This window comes from Ailuropoda melanoleuca, chromosome 10 (genome assembly GCF_002007445.2).
Source record: "Ailuropoda melanoleuca isolate Jingjing chromosome 10, ASM200744v2, whole genome shotgun sequence".
NCBI classification, from domain to species: Eukaryota; Metazoa; Chordata; class Mammalia; order Carnivora; family Ursidae; genus Ailuropoda; species Ailuropoda melanoleuca.
Window position 1 is genome coordinate 5,962,489 of NC_048227.1, and position 19,101 is coordinate 5,981,589.

At 46.6% G+C, this 19,101-nt stretch overlaps 1 non-coding gene across 1 annotated transcript; it reads left to right on the plus strand.

Moving 5' to 3' along the window:
• Positions 1–18,558: 18,558 nt before the first annotated feature.
• Positions 18,559–18,630, plus strand: TRNAW-CCA. The gene has a single exon. It is a non-coding gene; the product is annotated as a tRNA-Trp (tRNA).
• The last annotated feature ends 471 nt before the right edge of the window (positions 18,631–19,101 follow it).

Consider the following 19,101-nt stretch of genomic DNA (forward strand, 5'->3'; position numbering starts at 1 on the left):
GCTTCCCATCCTAGGAGGGAGGAGGCTGAAAGGGACCTAAAAATGGGAAATGAGGAGAAAAGAGCAGCCTGGCTTTTTTACTTTGTCGCATTAAAATTGTTGTGGGAGATTACAGGAGGCATAGTCTATGTGTCCCCGCCCTAGGCTGGGCTGTGAAGACAGAAAAAAGCAAGACCCTAGGGGTACACAGCTCCAGCCCTTATTTCTTCCACTGTTCAAAGCATAGTGATGCCTCACCATCATCTAGGTTTTTTCTGAAAAGGTCACGATAAGCATTCCTGGTTAAGGAATTCTGACTTGGGCAAGGCGCTTCTATTCCCTGAACTTCACTTCCTTCTCTAAAGTAGGGATGCAATTTAGCAGGCACCAGCAGACAACAGCAGGGGAGCTGCCTGCCTCAGGGAACTTCAGGATTCCACGGTTTTCTTCCCTATTGAAGAAGGAGCCTAAGTGTAAAAAACAGAAGGATCTGTGGAGATAGATAGATAGATAGATAGATAGATAGATAGATAGATAGATAGATAGATAAGGATCTGTGGTTATGTGAAAAACCAGGAGTGCAAACAAACTCTGGAGTCACATGCACAGGGTTCCCCGAGACCCATGATTTCTAAGCCTTAGCCATTCATCTTCAGAAGAAAACAGGGACAAGGAGGGGGTGACCCCACGATCTTGCTGTCCCTGGAGCACCATATAAACCCCGTGGGCTAGAGGTTCAGTGCCAGGATCCACGCCCTGGGCAAGAGGGTTGTAATTTACTGCCTTCATAGGTCCATCAAGAAACTGGACTCCTCACTGGGGCAGAGATCCATTTTCTTGATATTTGTTCTCCTCATAGAAGTTTAATTCATTTGAGGGGCGCCTGGGTGGCACAGCGGTTAAGCGTCTGCCTTCGGCTCAGGGCGTGATCCCGGCGTTGTGGGATTGAGCNGGATCGAGCCCCACATCAGGCTCCTCTGCTGTGAGCCTGCTTCTTCCTCTCCCACTCCCCCTGCTTGTGTTCCCTCTCTCGCTGGCTGTGTCCATCTCTGTCAAATAAATAAATAAAATATTTAAAAAAAAAGAAGTTTAATTCATTTGAAATACCCTTTCCTTCCTCCTCTTAGAACCAAAACAAATAAACAAACAAAAACTAGTGCTCTCTGAGGAGGCTTTGGAGGGCATGTTCATGTGTTCCTGGAAAATTTCTTCTCCAGTCCTGATAAGCCCATTAACACGTGTTCTTTCTTTCTTTCTTTTTTTTCTTTCTGGTTTTTTGTTTGTTTGTTTGTTTAGAAAGGGAGAGAGAGAGAGAGAGAGAGAGGAAAAGGCATAGGGAAAGGGAGAGAGAGAATCTTAAGCAGGCTCCATGCCCTGTGAGGAGCCTGACATGGGGCTGGATCTCACAACCCTGAGATCATGAACTGAGCTGAAATCAAGAGTCACACACTTAACCAATGGAGCCACCCAGGTGCTCTCCATTAAGATTTGTTCTAAAGGGATTTGCATTTCAGGGGTGACACTGGGATCTGGTTTCCAGAGAGGATGGGGCAACTTTCTGTTAGACAAAAAGCTGTGGTCATTTCAGCTTTGGTGGCCTTGAATGATCTTTCTTCAGAAATAATAGGGATGCCTCTCACCAGGGAGAACCACCCCATAGCAGGGAGCTCCTTACAAGTTAACAAAGGCTGTTGTGATCATTGTCTCATCCTACGTGGTGCTGGGGGGTAGGGATCGTTACCTTCACTTATTAAACAAGAGCCGTGTGATCCTCTTCTTATTGCCAAGTACACTGATGGATATACTAACCATCAATGGTTCCCTCTCTTCTGCTTCTTCCACTATAAATTGAGCTCCTTAAAATAAAGCTCTGTTTCTGAAATCAAAGTCTGGCTATCTCAATCAAGATGTTCAATAGGTGTTTGTTAAATTACTGTGTGAGGAAAGAGAGGTAAATGAGCAGAACAAGAAATGAAGAATCACAGAGATAGAAAGCAATTGAAGCCCCTATGCTCAGTATGTGAGAAACGCAAGGAGAACCTCAGCATGGCATCTCAGCACACCAGAGGGGAATAAGGCCCTAAGTGCATTTCTAGTATAATCAGAAAAGGTCAAAAAAAAAAAAATCATAGACTGGGGGAGGAGCAAAGGTCTATTGGCAAGGAGGCATAAAGGGGTAGTGCAGTGAGGATGCACCTGGTGCACAAAGGTGGCCACCAGTGGTGAGGTGAGAGGAGTTGAAAAGTGAACAGAGAAATCCTGGAGGATCTGGTTTATATGCAATGAAAGGGAAATAGGTCAGAAAGATGGTGAGAAGGGATTAAAAGGTTAAAAGAACACAGAAACAATAAATGAGAGACTAATTTTATTTACTTATTTATTTTTGTTTTTATTTTCTTTAGGTAGGCTCCATGCCCAGAGTGGAACCCAACACGGAGCTTGAACTTATGACCCTGAGATCAAGAGTCAGACACAACTGACTGAGCCACCCAGGTGCCCCATTAATTTTTTAAAAGATTTATTTATTTATTTATTTATTTATTATTTATTTATTTGAGAGAGCATGCATGAGAGAGTTGGGGGAGAAGCAGAGGGAGAGAATCTTCAAGCCGACTCCCCCCCTGAGTGCAGAGCCCAATGAGGTGCTCAGTCTTTCGACCCTGAGATCATGACTAGAGCTGAAACCAACAGTCGGAGCTCAACAACTGAGCCACCCAGGTGCCCCTCAACAGATGAATTTTTAGAAGATACAAACCATACGGGAAACTAAAGAAATGATGTAAACAATTAAATGGTAATTCTCCAGAAGAATTTGTCCCTGTCACTCTCAGCTTGTGGGTAGAGGGAACTCACCTGAGCTGAGTTTGCTGGCCCCAGGGTGCTGGTGATTGGAATTGACAGGTGTGTCTGGGGGGCAATGACTGGATCTAAGGTTACAGCGACCTGGTGAATGATCTCATTTCATACTGGAGTATGATTGTCATGTCACCCACAAGGGCCCTGACACTTTCCAGGGTGAAAATATCAAAGAGTGTACTTTCTCAGGGAATTAAGTGCTGAGAAACCTATTGGGAACATTTTCCAGATGTGACGTTTGTGTTAACAGAACTCTACATTCTGTACTGGGGAAACAATAATTATGTAATAATTGAGATAATTAAGATACTGGTATAGTATCTTCAATGGAACACAATGCAATATTTAAAGATGCGATTGTTGGGGCGCCTGGGTGGCACAGCGGTTAAGCGTCTGCCTTCGGCTCAGGGCGTGATCCCGGCGTTATGGGATCGAGCCCCACGTCAGGCTCCTCTGCTATGAGCCTGCTTCTTCCTCTCCCACTCCCCCTGCTTGTGTTCCCTCTCTCCCTGGCTGTCTCTATCTCTGTCGAATAAATAAATAAAATCTTTAAAAAATAAAAAAATAAAGATGCGATTGAAAGGATTAGGCAAAAATGCAATATGTAATACTTAAGTAAAATAGATTCTGAAATGATATTTATTTATTATATTTATTTATTTATTTATTTATTTAAAAAGTAGGGACTTGGACTCACAACCCTGAAATCTAGAGTCCCATGCTCTACCGACTGACCCAGCCAGGTGCCCCGACATGGTATTTATGATTTTTAAATATTATTTAAGACAAAATTCTTACAAGTGGATAATATCCAAGGGAAGTGTTAAAATATCCTTGTTAAATAACGGGCCTTTGGTGTTTTGTTCATAGGATCCCTTACAGTTCTGTACAAACTCTGGGCTCCCCACCAAGCTGATAATGTATGGCTCTGGCCCTAAACTGCATATCAAAGGTTTTGAGAACTGAACTACAGTACACAACTATCCAAGTCCCAGACCGACCTGTGTGTGGTGCACACGCAGGACAAATCCAAAAAACACTGCAGAGCATTGGACAAAATCCAAGACCCATTCATGATAAAACCTCTCAGTAAACTAGGAACAGAGTGGAACTTTCTCAACTTGATAAAGACTATGTATAAAAAATCTCCAGCCAACATAATATTCAATGAAGGGAAACTAGAATCTTTCCCACTAAGATCAGGAACAAGGTGAGGGGGCGCCTGGGTGGATCCATCGTTAAGCGTCTGCCTTTGGCTCAGGGCATGATCCCGGCGTTCTGGAATCGAGCCCCATATTGGGCTCCTCCGCTTGGAGCCTGTGTCTTCCTCTCCCACTCCCCCTGCTTGTGTTCCCTCTCTCGCTGGCTGTGTCTCTCGCTGTCAAATAAATAAAATCTTAAAAAAAAAAAAGGAACAAGGTGAGGATGTCCCCTCTCACCACTCCTTTTCAACGTGGCACTGGAAGTCCTTGCTAATGCAATAAGGCAAGGCATACAAATTTAGAAGAAAGATGTAAAACTGTCATTATTCGCAGATGACAGTATCATCTATGTAGAAAATCAGAAAGAATCAACAACAGTCCTGGAACTAGTAACTGATTAATAGCAAGGCTGCAGGCACAAGGTTAATATATAAAAGTCAACTGTTTTCCTATATACCAAGAATGAACAAATGGAACTTGAAATTAAAAACACAATATCATTTACATTAGCACCAAAGACTACGAAATACCTAGGTATACATCTAGCAAAACATGTGCAAGATCTACATGAGGAAAACTATAAAACTCTGATGAACAAAATCCAAGAACTAAATAAATGGAGAGATATTTCATGATCATGGATAGGAAGACACTATTGTCAAGACGTCAGTTCTTCCCAACCTGATCTATAGATTCAATCCCAGTCAAATCTCAGAAAGTTATTTTGTGGATGTGGACAAACTGATCCTACAGGATGGCTGGAAAGGAAGTTGGGTAACAAAGTCGTGCTCCTTGATGTTTACCCAAAGGAAGTGAAAACTTATATCCACACAAAAACCTGCATATTAATGTTTATACCTGGTTTATTCCTAATTGCTCAAACTTGGAAGAAACCAAGATGTCCTTACATAGGTGAATGGATAGTTCAAACAGTCCATCCAGACAATGGAATATTATTCAGCACTAAAAAGAAACGAGCTTTCAAGCTGATAGACATGGAGGAAACCTAAACGCATATTACTAAGTGAAAGAAGCCAATGTGACAAGGCTTCATACTGTATGATTCCAACCATATGACATTCTGGAAAAGGCAACATTACGGAAACAGTAAAAGAACAGTGATTGCCAGAGATGGAGGCAGGGAGAGACAAAAAGGAAGAGCACAGATGACTTTAAGGGCACTGAAAATACTCTGCATATTATAATAATGGATAAATGCCATTTTACATTTGTCCAAACCCACAGAATATACACCAAGGATTAATTCTAAGGCAAACTATGGACTTTTAGATGACTATGATGTGTCGATGAAGGTTTATCCCCAGCAAAAAAAAAATTTTTATCATTCCAGCGAGTGATTTTGATAATGGGGAAGGCTATGAATGTACGGAGACAGAAGGTATATGGGAAGTCTCTGCACCTCTTTCTAAATTTTTTTTTTAAAGATTTTTTATTTATTTATTCAACAGAGATAGAGACAGCTAGTGAGAGAGGGAACATNCAAACTATGGACTTTTAGATGACTATGATGTGTCGATGAAGGTTTATCCCCAGCAAAAAAAAAATTTTTATCATTCCAGCGAGTGATTTTGATAATGGGGAAGGCTATGAATGTACGGAGACAGAAGGTATATGGGAAGTCTCTGCACCTCTTTCTAAATTTTGTTGTAAATCAAAAACTGCCCTAAAAATGATTTTTAAAAAGTTAATCAAGGGCCAACCACAGGTTACTGTTGGTATTTCTCCAGAAAAAACTTGAGCTGCAAGGTAGTAGGCATGGTTTTCTTACCAAGTTACCCGTCTGGTTTTTGTAGGAGTGCTCTTTTCTGTATTTTCTTCCTCTGGTTCTTGAATTCTTTCTTTTTTTAAAAAATATTTTATTTATTTAATTGAGAGAGCGAGAGAGAGAGAAACATGAGCAGGGGCAGAGGGAGAGGGAGAAGCAGACTCCCCTGCTGAACAGCGAGTTGGACGTGGGGCTCCATCCCAGGACCCTGGGATCATGACCTGAGCCGAAGGCAGATGCTTGACCAACTGAGCCACCCAGGTACCCCTTGAATTATTTCTTTATACAACTTCTCCTTTGATTGTCTTTACTCATTTTCCTCCCATTCTTTACTTTTTGGAGTAACTTCCTTAGGAGAATCTTTTGGGTGTTTCTTTAAAGACTTTTTTCTGCTTTGACTTCCATAAATGTTCTGACGTTGTAAGAACTTCTTGCCTGTTAATAGAGGTATTTTGAACAACTAACTACTGACTCCCATGTTGAATCGATACTTTCTTTTTATGGAAAGTTCCTAATATCCCATCCATCTTACCAGGTTTCCTTAACAAAAATACACACACTCCACCCCTTTAATGCCTGGAACTCTTCTAAGCCATACCCTGAAGTCCTGATGATTCTTAGTCCATGTTGGATCCAAAAGGCTGCCTCTCTGCACCTGTCAAAACTATCTCTAGACACTCTGAAGACCTAGTCTCTCATTCTCTGTTCCAGTCTCCCTCTGCAGAGCATGACCCTTGTTTACTTCACTCTGTTATCTGTAATACTAGAAGGCTTTTTTGACATGACACAATTTACTTAATATAAAAATGATTGTATGAAACAATCCACATTTGCAAAAACGATAAAAACAGAGTATGATTGTCAAACCTGAATGGCTTTTGAGCTCAGTTTTTTTTTGTTCATTTAATCTCAGACACTGGGTATTCGCCAGTGGTTCAGAAGTTGTCATTGGGATATTTTCCTCTCCTGCAACGGGGACTGTCCCTTACGTGCAGAGCTCCACATCAAGGCACTGACCCACCCAATTTCTCATTTCTACAGCGGCGTCCCGGGCTCCCAGGACTCAGGCCATCCGTCTGGTGGCTCCAGACGGATAGGCACAAGGAACGGGAGCGGCAGGTGTCAGCGGGGCGGGAAGCCTGGCACTGAGGGCTGGTTCCCGGAGACAGGAGTGCGGGGCGCAGCAGCCCCAGCCCTGGACAGAGATGAGGGACGCGGTGTCCGAGGGGAAGGTGGGCGCGGGAAATCCAACATCTGAGTCTGTGCCTGTGAAACGGACTAGGGGGCTAGGATAAGGGCGGATTCTTCAGCAGAGTCGGCTTTAAAGGTCTTCTGGAAGGACGGGATCAGCAGAAGGCCCAGAGATGGAGACCCGTCTCTCTGCGCCCAGACCCTCTCTGGCCGGCCACCTGGGCTTTTGTCGTTGCCCTTCATAAGCCTGGCCAGTCGGAGGTCGAGGCTTCGGGAGCGTCACAATGGGACCCTCATGACTCCATCCATTGAAGACCCTCTACGCTGTCCCGTCCTTCTCCCTGCGCTGAGCGACCTATTCCGCCACATCCTTCCCTTTCCAGCTCTGCCCTCCGTCCCGTGGAGAACCAGAAGATGTCCCACATTTCCCAGAGAAATCGCAGCGGTTCAGAGACCAGGACTTGCAGCGATCAAGACGTCGGGTGGGTTAGAGGAAATCCCTTAAATTTGGGGTCCGCGGGGCAGTGCTTCCTCCCTGGGTCGGCTGTTTTCCAAGGAGGCGACTGCTCAAGCCCAAAAGGGGAGTTAAGGCAAATGGAAGAGCTTCCCGCAATGGCTGGAGACCCGGTCCTCTCTCCGGGTCCCACGACCCCGCCCCTTCCGGAGCTCCGCACCCGGTGAGCAGGCGGTTTCCATAGTGACGGTAAACAAACCTCGGCTCCTCCCTGTAACCCAGAACGACATCGCACAAACCCGGATGGGAGGAACTGGGCCTTCGAGAAAGGGAGCCCAAGTGGGTGCGAAGCCCTGGCCTCGGCGGCCTGGGGTTCAGGACACCCGGACCGAGCCCGGGGAGGGGCTACAGTCCTCAGGAGGGGGCAACAGCTCCCGGGAGAACCAGGAATCCGCCTCCCAGAGAAGCAGACGGAGCCCAGATGTGCAAGTGGCCCCATGCAGCAGAGCTGGGGAAGGTGGGGGGTGGGGGTCGGGGGCCGCATGCCAGGCAAGACCACCTGGTCCTAGCGTTGTCCTGGATGGGAGCAGGGGCCTTCCCGGACGAGGAGTGTGAGCTGTGGCTGAGAAGGGAGGGGAACACGGTGAGTGGGACTCGAGCATTGGAGGGTCATCAGAAAGAGCTGTTTCCCTGGTAAATGTGTACTTTTAAGTCGGATTTTACATTCATATCATTTAAAGGGTTCAATCTTTTAGAATTCTTGTTTTTTTCTTTTTTTTTTTTCAAAAACGGCCCTCTTGTACCCTTCGTTCCATTTAGTTTCCTACAGAACACCCGTGTCCAACGTGCCACTTGACTATTGCCCCCGCCCTGAACACTGCAACACGTTCACTTACTGTCCTCCCACCCTCTTTGGGGCCCTGCGATCTGTACATTTGTCTCACATTGTAGGAATGATGGCTTTCTTAAGTTCAGGACTTGCTGCCCATTTTTAATCTGTTATCAGTCCTCCTGATGTGTTCTGAGAGTACCTTTAGGTAAACTTTTGTCTTTTTTTTCTTTTAACAATTGTTTGCTTTCTTTGAAATAATTCTTTATATCAGATGAGCTCTCATGAAACAGTTTCTTTGTAGGAGATAGTTACAGTATCCCTATCTGGAGAAAAAGTAAGTTATCAGACACCATAACACTGTGTTGTTCAGTATTGTAACCATGAGTTGCTTTTTGTGGCTATTTACATCTAAATATGAAGGTTTTTCCGGGGCACCTGGGTGCCTCAGTCAACTGGGCTTCTGACTCTTTTTTTTTTTTTAAGATTTTATTTATTTATTTGACAGAGAGGGAGACAGCCAGCGAGAGAGGGAGACAGCCAGCGAGAGAGGGAACACAAGCAGGGGGAGTGAGAGGAAGAAGCAGGCTCCCAGAGGAGGAGCCTGATGTGGGGCTTGATCCACGCCCAGAATGCCGGGATCACGCCCTGAGCCGAAGGCAGACGCTTAACGACTGTGCCACCCAGGCACCCCTGGGCTTCTGACTCTTGATTTCTAGGCATGGTCTCAAGGTCTTGGGATCCAGCCCAGCATCTGCTCTGAGCTGGGTACGAATCTGCTTGAGATTCTGCTTCTCCCTCCCTTCCTGCCCCTCCCCCAACTGGGGCTGGCACTCTCCCTCTCAAATAAATTAATATATCTTTTTTAAAATATGAATTTTTAAACATTTTCAAACGGATTTATTTATTTGAGAGAAGCACGGGGTGGGGAGAGGGCAGAGGGAGAGAGAGAGAGAAACCCAAGCCGACTCAGGGTTGGGTGGAAGAAACATCCAAGACATGGATATAGCCAGAGAGGAAAGGAAACATCCGGAGAGGCAGGCAGGTCCAGCTGAGTTCTCCAGGAGAGGTGAATGTTAGGGATTCAGGTGTTATAGAGTCACCACGTGGTGAACAAAAAGCTGGAGGAAGAAACATGGCCCTCAGCAAAGATAAGAAAGAACATCGAGGAAAGGTGTTGGCTTCACATTCCTTTGCCCTGCATTACCCTTTCCTCTCTCCTCCACTACTGAAATTCTATTTCTCCTTCAACTTCTTCTCAAATGCTGCCTCCTCCAGGAAGGCTCCGTGAGTTGCATGGCTCACATCCAGTCCCCCTACCTTGTCTCCCCCACCCCCCACCCCGCCACCCCACGTCTTTGTTTAACACCTCTTTCCTGTCCCTCACAGGCTGTCTCAGTTATAGGCAGTCACTTGTGGTCTGTCACATGCAATAAATAGCAACTCCATTAGAACAAGAACAGTATCTGAAAAAAAAAATTAGGGGCGCCTGGGTGGCACAGCGGTTAAGCGTCTGCCTTCGGCTCAGGGCGTGATCCCAGCGTTATGGGATCGAGCCCCACGTCAGGCTCCTCCACTATGAGCCTGCTTCTTCCTCTCTTACTCCCCCTGCTTGTGTTCCCTCTCTCGCTGGCTGTCTCTATCTCTGTCAAATAAATAAATAAAATCTTTAAAAAAAATTAATCTCCATGTCTCCCAGAATGGTGTCTTACACACAGGAAGTCATTAATAAATGTTCACTGATTGAATGACCTCAAGAATTCATTAGGAGAAACAATGCCATGTGCAGAATAGGGCATTTGAATCATTTAGCCTTTCGGTGAGTCCTTACTGATGATGTGTTATGCACTGGTGTGGCCACGTGCATGGGTCCTGGGAGCACAGCCCTGAACAAAAGAGACAAAAACATCCATCCCCAGGGAAATTACACTGAAGTTATGTATTAGTTTTCTGATTACGTGCACTTGGGGGGTCCCCACCCCCATGTGTCCTAATGGAGGAGAAGTTCCCCGAGAGGTGCCTTGTCTCGCCCTAAAATCTTCACACCACATCTTACATTCAGAGAAGTGGGTTGTTATCCAGTTAGCCACCAGGGGCACTATAGGCCCAGGAAAAAAAATCCTTGGCTGATTGTTCATTTTTTTCCCTCGAGACACTAAACTGATAATCCACAATTCAAACGGGAAACGCCTGCAGCTGTGGGCATTTCCCTTGGAAACACAAGCAAGGAAACCACCGAAAAACATCCTTGGTGCCTGGGTGGCTCAGTCGGTCGAGCGTCTGCCTTTGGCTCAGTTCATGATCTCCGGGTCCTAGGATTGAGTCCCGCTCCGGCTCCTTGCTTAGTGGGGAGCCTGCTTCTCCCTCTGTGCCTCCTCTCCCCACTCGTGCTCTCTCTCTCAAATAAATAAATAAAATCTAAAAAAAAAGAGTAGGAAAGATTAGGTGATGCCGGATTTATTAATTTTGTGAACATTAAGGTGATGGTCACCCAGCTTCCATTCACGCTTGCGTGTCTGTTCCCAAATCCTGAATTGCACTGTGATCCTAGACCACTGTTTCTTCATTTGGTCATAGGTTTTCCATCTGAGGATGGAATTTTTGGAATAGGTAGTATGCAAGGTCACATCTGGGGCAGAATTTCTGGGGGTAACGGCTTTGCTTGGTGCAGGGAACCTGTCATAGATCTGGATCTTGAAGATTTGGGGAATCAGATAAACAATGAGCCCTCTCTCATGCATTGCCAGGCTCATGATTTGCAACCACTTGAGGGCAGTCACTGTATTCTGAAACCACACACGGTCCTTGGGTGAGCAGCTCTGCCCACTATCCTGTGCTGATGCCCACCCTAACCCGTCCCTCCCATTCAGGGCATCATTTCTGGCAAAGCACCCCAGCCTTAGAGGAGCAGTTCAGAGATTGACTCACTTCAGGATGGTGGCTTTTATTTTCACGAATTGAGACATTAGGGGCACCTGGCTGGCTCAGTCAGTGGAGCATGTGACTCTTCTCAGGGGTGTAAGTTCAAGCCCCACGTTGGGTGCAGAGATTACTTAAAATTTAAAAAAATAGAATTGAGACATTAAGAAATGCCTCGATGGGCAAAGAACATTATCATGTTCTCCAGACCCTGCAACCCCTCTCCCAGTGAAGTCTCATCAGATGTCTATTTTCTAGAAAGTTGCAAACAGTTCAAGACTGATCTTTGCAGGGGCGCCTGGGTGGCTCAGTCATTAAGCATATGCCTTCAGCTCAGGGCTTGATCCCAGCGTTCTGGGATCAAGCCCCACATCAGGTGGCTCCGCTGGGAGCCTGCTTCTTCCTCTCCCACTCCCCCTGCTTGTGTTCCCTCTCTCACTGGCTGTGTCTATGTCAAATAAATAAAATCTTTAAAAAAAAAGACCGATCTTTGCAGATTTTCACTCAAAATCATTGACTTGTTGGGGCGTCTGGGTGGCTCAGTCAATTAAGCATCTGACTATTAATTTCGGCTCAGGTCATGATCTCAGGGTCATGAGATTGAGTCCCACGAGATGGAGCCCCGGGTTAGTTCGCATGGAGTCTGCTTGTCCCTTTGCCTCTGCTCCTCCCCCGACTTGTGCTCTCACTCTCTCTCTCTCTCTCATAAAAAAAAATATATATTTTTTTTTTAAAAAAAAATCATTGACTCGTCTCCCAGTTGGAAGTTAAGTCCTCTTGGCTCTCCACTGCCATTGCTATGGGTACTGTTAACCCAAGAAAGATTTTTTTTCTTGGTGTCCCAGCAGTACAACCTGCCTGAAGGTGGCTTCTCTGGGTTTCCCTAACCTGGGAGCTTCCTTCGGCTTCTCCACGTAAATGAGGACTAGGGTAGAGGCAGCCAGACGGAAGGGGCGCCCTGGGCTTCCTGGGTCTAATCAGAGAAATACAGAGTGGCTACTGATGTCAATATGAAAGATATGCTGCATGAAGCACATCAGAATGCCTGGAATATTGTGGGAACTTAATAAATGAAAACTCTTGGATGGGAATGCACACATCACAGAATCATTTATACACACAGATGCACACAACACTCTCTCTGGAGCCCAAGGGATAATCCTGGGGCAGGAACCCAGCACTGAGTTTGTTCCAGGAGCCACTTCTGTCCAAAAGCTGGTGAGATGGAGCAACTCAGAGGAGTAGCCCCAGGAGGCCAGTGTGCAATGATCTCCTTTCCCAGGCATCCTGCCTTTGACCATAATGCGTTCTTTGGAGCTGGACACGGGGGGAAGGAGTGTGTAGGATCCCATCTGGAGCCTTCACAAGGGATGACTCTGGGGGGTCCAAGAGTCTACACTGGAACTGGAGAGAACGGGGTGGAGGGGAAGTTACTTCACTTCAACTGTTAGATCTAATTCACTGGGACGGTTCCTGCTCCCACAGCGTCCAGCCCACAGGGAGTCCCCAACAATGGAGTTAATCCTTCACTTACACTTGGGGAAAGTGGAGGCCTGTGTCATGTTCATTCCGGGAGTCAGAAATTTGTTCTGGTTCCCGTCTTGAACCTGCTCACAAGCCGAAGCCCAAGCCAACAGTGAAAGGGGAAAACCAGTCCCTTTTCTCCACCCCTGGAGCTTGGGTGCTACTCTCTGTGATATAAAATGGATACAGGAAACCCAAGGAGTTGGAGTAAGAAAGTCCCAACAGGCCCGGCTCCCTCTGAGCCATAGCCAGGAGGAGACAGCAGGGGCATGAATCCTGATGGCGGCTGCTTTCCTGAATATGCTGGGGCTTGCGTGGCCAAGGACAAGCTTCCCCCTCCAGGCCTAGATCCCAATACATCATTCTGATTTCAACACCAGTTCCAACATGTGTAGAGATTACAAACACACAGATAAATAAACTTAAAAAAATAAAAAATTCAAGACCAACGTCGCTGTTGGCCTTGTGCGCTTGCTCCCTTCGCAGGGGAACCTACTTCCCATCCTCAACACCGGCGATTTGGATCCACAGGTCTACTCCACTTTCCGCCCCGCATCTGGGGAAAGGGAGAGAAGTGAGCGGCTGCGCCTTGGTGTGGCGAACACCCAAATTCGGGGCTGTAACACTCTCCCCCAGGCGGAGGGCCGCAGCTAAATTCTCTTCCATCCTCCCCTCCCCTGCGCCCCGCCACCCCAGCCTCCCGGGAGCAGATCTGTGCACTCCGCGGGTGGAAGCGCGCCCCCAGCCCGGCTCTGGCCCCACCCGCAGCCGCGTCACGCTCAGCCCTCGGCTCCTCCCAGGCTCCCTCCACCCCTGGCCACCCGGGCCGGAACTCTTGGGGGTGTGGAAATCACCTGGATCCCTTCCTCTTATGCATCGAAATGGTATCGTGCGTCCTTGAACTTCAAAGTTCATTTCAATTTTTCTTTAGGGCTTTTTTTTTTTTTTTTTTTTTTTTTTACCATGGGCAGTGTCTGGGGGTAGAACTGAGCCTTAGACGGAGCTTACTTCCAGTTTTGGGATGCTGGTCCCAAGCAACCGGAGTCGGGGGAGACCCTGCCCTTGCACCTAGGTCTGTAACTCCCACCCTCCGGGGATGGGCCTTCCTTGGTGGGATCTGAGCCCCCACCAGTGGCGCAGGGACCGGGCAAAGCTTCCCCACCCAACGCAAGGCGCGGCGTGGCGTCCTCCCTACTCTCCCGCTAAATTTGCCAAGGGAGTCCTCCACTCTTTCACAGAGCTGATTGGTTTGAACTCAACGGGTGCCACATGGAGGTCGCAGCTGGGAAGGGAGAGCTTGGGGGCGAGCAGCGCTTGTCTTCTGGGGAGGCTCTGCCGGCTCGCGTGAATCCGAAAGCAGGGGCTGGAGACGAATGCCCGCCGGGCTCAGAGCACCAGGGAAGGAGCGGCGGTGGCCCCTGCGTCCCCTCCTCTTATTCCCCTCTTCCATGCCCGCCATCCGGCACGCATGGGGGACGCAGTTCGTCGCCCGAGCCCACTGTGCAGACCTCCGGCGCCTGGAAGGCCCCAGAGAGCTGCCGGAGGGGAGCACGGTGATGACCACTCCCTCGGGTGGAGGGCCTAGGGCCAGAACCTGGGGTTTTGTACATACAGACACTATTAATACATTTTCAGAACGGAGCGACCGTGAAGGAAAACTAGCCATGAGGTAAGAACTGCGTTTTATCTCAAAACTGCGTGCTTTTCATTGTGGGAAGTCTCAGGATTGTTCCTGACAGTTAGACTTCATAGCTCATCACAGATCATTGGGAGGAGTTGGCACTGAGCAGCTATGTGGGGAATTGATGAAAATTTGTATCTATAAAAGAGTGGACCATCATTCTACGATACATACATATATCATTATATTGTATATCTTACACTAATTCAATGTTATAAGTCAATCAAAAATAATACATGTGCAGGAAAAAAAAAGAGCAAATCATTTGTTCTGCCCTACTACTTGTGCAAACAAATCCACCACTCTAAGACAAGGCTCCTCTTAGAGATAATCCCCTTCGATGTGAGGGAGGGGCTTGAAGTTTTCACCTCCAAGAGAAACCTAGGATAACTGACCCATCCACGTTGTGGCGGGAGCTTGTTCAGTCAAGACTCTGCCTAACTGGGGCAATAAAGGAAAAAATGGGAGGGTTCTTCCCAGGGTTGTCGCTTAGCAGATTAATCACTTTGGGCAATTTGCTTAGCCTCTGCCTCTCCATTTCCTCTCCAGAAAAGTGGGATTCCTAATAACAATATCTACTGCAGAGAGGATGTAAGATTACTAACATAACATACTTAGAATGGGCAAGTGGCTCATAGCAAGCATCCCACTTAAATGTTACGTGTTACAATTATCTTCTTTAATTAATCGATATTTTGTCATTGAGATATATTTGACATACAGCATTATATCAGTTTTAGGTGTACGACAAAATGATTTGATATACGATATATTGCAAAATGATCACAATAAGTCTAGTTAACATCCGTCACCACACACACACACAATTTTTTTCTTGTGACGAGAACTTTTAGGATCTACTCTCTCAGCCCCTTCACATATACGATACAGTATTAGTAACAATAATCACCATGCTGTACATCACATTATCTTCTTGAATTCTTAAAACACCTTGGCAGAAGATATTAGAATCACAATTTTACAGATAAATGAAGCTCCGCTTTCCAAGATGCTCTTTCACTCAGTTCATTTGGGGGAACATTTACTACTAAGGTGCTGTTGCTGTGATCACCAATCCTGTTCAACACTCCTTACCTCTGACTCACCACTGAGTCCAGTAAAGGCTCTAAGGGGTCTTAGATAGTCTTGAGGGAAGGAGGAAGGAGCAGTGGATTCTGACCTGCAGGACATGCTGGGAGCAGGCAGATGGGAGAATCTTGGATCCTGGCCAGTGGGAGCAACAGGAATTCAGGGTCTGAAGATTGGGCCTGCAGGCACCAATGGCTCTACAGGTCTGTGTAAGAGAGTGCTTGAGGCCTTCTGTTGAGATTAATTGGGGGATGAGAGGTTGAGTTATGAGGGGTTTGGGGGGGTGTCTGATATGGTTGGGGAGTGGAGATCAATGCAATCTGTGATCTGAGGTAACATCCAGGATCAGTGATCCAGGTTGAATGGGGTCAGTGTTTTGTGTGACTGTCTGGCAGTCCATCATGGGTGATGTTAAGCAGTGATTGGGCATGTGAGGGGTGAAAGCAGCCCCCCCCCCGTCTTGTGCCTACATTAGGGAGAACAAAGTTCACCTCAATGATCAGAATGATCAATGATCTCCTTCAGTTGGGGAGAGGGTCTTACAGTGAGTGGATCATGGAGCCCTACTGAGCTTCGGCTTGTTCCCATTGGCCTTCACTCTTGGCTCTATGGGGAGCATCACGCAGAAACCTCTGGAGGAATCACACCTTGCTTTTTAAAGTAAGCATGTATTAAATTCCCAGAAAATTCCTGAAAATTGATCCCCAAGTCTTCAAGACCCATAGATATTGACCTTTCCTAAGGGAAAATATGTAGTTTTCCATGTAAACTATGAAAAACCTATAGCCACATCATACACCAAGGTGAAAGACTGGATTCTTTCTCCGTAAAATCAGGATCAAGGTAAGATGTCTGATCCTGCCATGTGGGCATTAAGGTCAAATCTGAGCTCTTGGGGGGAGGGCAGGTGAGGGTTGGGCTATGTGTCTGGAGGTCCCTACTTCTATTACATTTTAGGGCAGAGTGTACATTTTAAATCTGAGCGATATTCAGGTTGCTTCATTTCTGTCCTAAAAAGCCTCCCGAAAACTTACCCATAGGTTCAGGCACCAAGTTGCTTGGCAAATGGCAGAGCCCAGCCTCCTCCCCACAACAAACCCAGGGAATTATTGTGGTTTTATCTGAATAAAAACACAGTTTTTGAGAAACCAATGCTAGCAGTTTTCCATTGTGATTGTTGAGTAAAAGAGAATTTTTTGTTTTAAAACATTTATCCTTTTCCTTCTTCTTTACATTAATATTAGAGAATGAAAGAGTAATGCATTTCTGCCACCAATACCCCTGAGCCACCTGAGGTCACAAAGAGCTGTCAAGATGGGCGTGAAGCTGCCAGCCTCAGTCAGGAAAGCCCCCAGTTGATCTCTTCCTAGGGGGGCATTCGGTGTTAGGGTCTCTCTGGGGGAAATAGAAATCCATACACTCCAGTTGGAGCCTGAAGAATTCCTCATTTTAGACATAGAGATGATCCCAAGTCTGTGTCTTGGAGGTGTTCACTTTACTGTTCTGTTACGTCAATTTTTTGTGTTCACTTTACTGTTCTGTTACGTCAATTTTTTTTTTAAAGATTTTATTTTTAAGTAATCTCTGCAACCAACATGGGGCTCGAACTCACAACCCTGAGATCAAGAGTCGCACGCTCTACCCACTGAGCCAGCCCAGGCACCCCTACTGTTATGTTACTTTAAAACCAACTCCCATTAAAAGGACATAGATCTATAGATCCTTTACATCCCATAACTCTATATCCCCAGTTTAAATCTCTAGTATCACTTGCTGTATTTGAAAAATAAAATACATTATTGAAACAATAAAAAGGTACTTTTCTTCCTGATGCAACTTTTAATGGCTCGGTCCAACTCTGAGAAATGCCTACAGACTGAAGCCTGGCTCTTCTGTCGCTGTACCAAATACACTGCAGCATCTTCAGGGGAAGCTTTGCTGTGGGTGCGCTTTTATAAATGGCACGAGACCTTCTCATTGTCTTCCAGGAGACTTGGATACGTAGAAAAAAGTAGAACCCATGCCGAATGGCAGCACTGATTTGGAGACCTCAAATCTTCAGTCTAAAGCATCCCCAACGGCGATAGTCCTGACTGAGTATGCCTGTGACACACGAATGAGGAAATATCTAAACTATTCTCTTTGTTCCATCTCAAAATCATCATTGCGTTCTGCGCATCCTAAAACTCAGAAGTGGAAGGTTTCCCGTCACACCAGCAAGGATGTGGCGAGATCAGTCTTGGTATTTCACTCAGGAAGCCTTTATGATGCCCAAGTCGGGGACACCTGGCTGTCACATGTCCTGCGTCCAGAATGTCCCTGATGCCAGGTCCTCTCCATTCATTCAGCGCCATCAATGAACGGAGCGCAGCTACCAGAATCCTATTATCCACGGTCATGCTCCATATCCCAAGCACAAAGTATTTATTACGCTCCCCTCCCGGACCCCATTGTTCTTTAACCCCAAAGATCACATCAGGTGGCAAGACATACAGAGCCTGGTGTCTGCAGGTGCTCAACACTCCTCGTAGTTTTGTTTTTGTTTGCATTCATATCTGATGAGGTGTTTACAACGAATATGTGCTATTATTTTTTTAAAGCAAAAGGTAAAAAAGAAAACTTCTAAGTGCTCCTTTTGGGAAGTGGAACTAGTCTTCCTCCATAGGCGTGACTGGGGTGCAAATCCTCATGTTGTTCCGCGTGCTGAAGGGCTTGGACCGAAGAGAACTCGGGTCCCAGACGCCCCCACTCCTGCCTTCCCTGGGCGCTGCGACTGACATTTTCCGGACGCTTCCCAAAAAGCCCCGGGGAGGTGAGTTTCCCGAATCCCCAGCGCGAGTACCCTCTGAGCCCTGAGCGCTCAGCTTGCGTCATTCACATTTATATTTTGCTTTGAACAGACCCGTTATAGAAGGGACAAAAAGCTCGGAGTCAATCCCAAGTCAAAATGCGGGCGGTGTAAAAAAAAAAAAAAAAACCTAAACGCTGCACCTGACATCGGCTGCCACGGACGTCGTTCTAAACGACAAAAAACGGGGCAGCCTCCAGGACCTCGTGGCGCAACGGTAGCGCGTCTGACTCCAGATCAGAAGGTTGCGTGTTCGAATCACGTCGGGGTCACGGCTGTGACTTTTGTGTTTAGCGGGCCGAATCAATTCGGTGGTAAAACGGAACAACATGAGCGTCTGTCCGCTACCTTCCCAGCCGTGGGCTTTCTCCTACCTTTTCTTTAGTCCAAAGGGACTTCTTGTGAACAACTCAGCAACGGCAGGCACTTAAGCTGAAGGGTGTGGATGAACTAAAAAGGGGAAAAAACCCACAGGAGCCTGCTTGTAGCTCGTTCTGTTCTTATCCTTGTCAAGATTATGCTTCAGAGAGGACATTACAAGAGGGCACAAGGAGACTCTGTGAATGAATTCATTCTGGCATGAAAAGTAGTTTTTTTATTGGGTCGCTGGATGGGCAAGGTACAACGTCCCTGGTTGATCTGTGTGTGACCTTGATGAAGATGTCGGTTTCCCAATTCTCCACCCTCCCCCACCCCGGGACTTTCATGGTTTGAGTTTCCTGTCAAAAGCCCCAAACAGCGGT